The sequence below is a fragment of the Eurytemora carolleeae genome, unplaced genomic scaffold, assembly GCF_000591075.1.
Source record: "Eurytemora carolleeae unplaced genomic scaffold, Eaff_2.0 scaffold819, whole genome shotgun sequence".
Taxonomy (NCBI): Eukaryota; Metazoa; Arthropoda; class Copepoda; order Calanoida; family Temoridae; genus Eurytemora; species Eurytemora carolleeae.
Window position 1 is genome coordinate 152,830 of NW_019397263.1, and position 875 is coordinate 153,704.

The following is an 875-nucleotide window of genomic DNA, read 5'->3' on the forward strand; positions in this document are numbered from 1 at the left end:
TTCTCTCTATATATAGTGTTCTCTCTATATATAGTGTTCTCTCTATATATAGTGTTCTCTCTATATATAGTGTTCTCTCTATATATAGTGTTCTCTCTATATATAGACGTCAAATTCAAACTAGAGGCGCCAAAAGGTCACAAAGTCGCATATATTTGACCTTCTCCTTCAGTTTAGTTTACGTTAGAAAAAAAACTATAGTTTGATACAATAGTGAAGATACAATAAAAAGATCCTATCGTTTTGTTAAACCTATCAAAATTGACTTCGAGGGCTGTTCTATCTATCACTTTGTGAGAAAAAACTAACACAGATTTCTCCGCTGTTCACTTCTCATTATATAAGGAGAACATAATGATAATTTACTATTTTAAATGTACCTATTTGTACTAGCTTTGAGAAGCATGGTATCACGTAGTTATTGAGTGAATTTTTTGATGGATTTCTGTAAACCAGAAACTTGATTATATATCAAGCTATATTAATATATAATACATATAATTTAGAACTTAAAACTAAAAATCCACCTTTTCGTGTGTTTTTCAAAACAAAACGTTAATTGTTTTTATTTATATATATTTCTAGTAAAATTTCAAGTTTTAACAACATTGCGCAATTATAGGCCAGGGTATCTAGAAAAATATGTAGACGTAATGGCGCCTTATATGTATCGTGGTCTAAATTTTCTTCGTTTCTTTTGATAGCATTTATAAAAATATAGCAGAAAACTTTTAAAGAATCTGCACTGAAATAATAAAACTAAAGTTTGCTTAATCTTGAATAAGCAAACTTGACGCAAATTCTGGTCTTTCAATCTCTGTTGTATGCAACAATTGCAAAACATTCTCAAATCATTGTAATTATAGCTGCGAGTT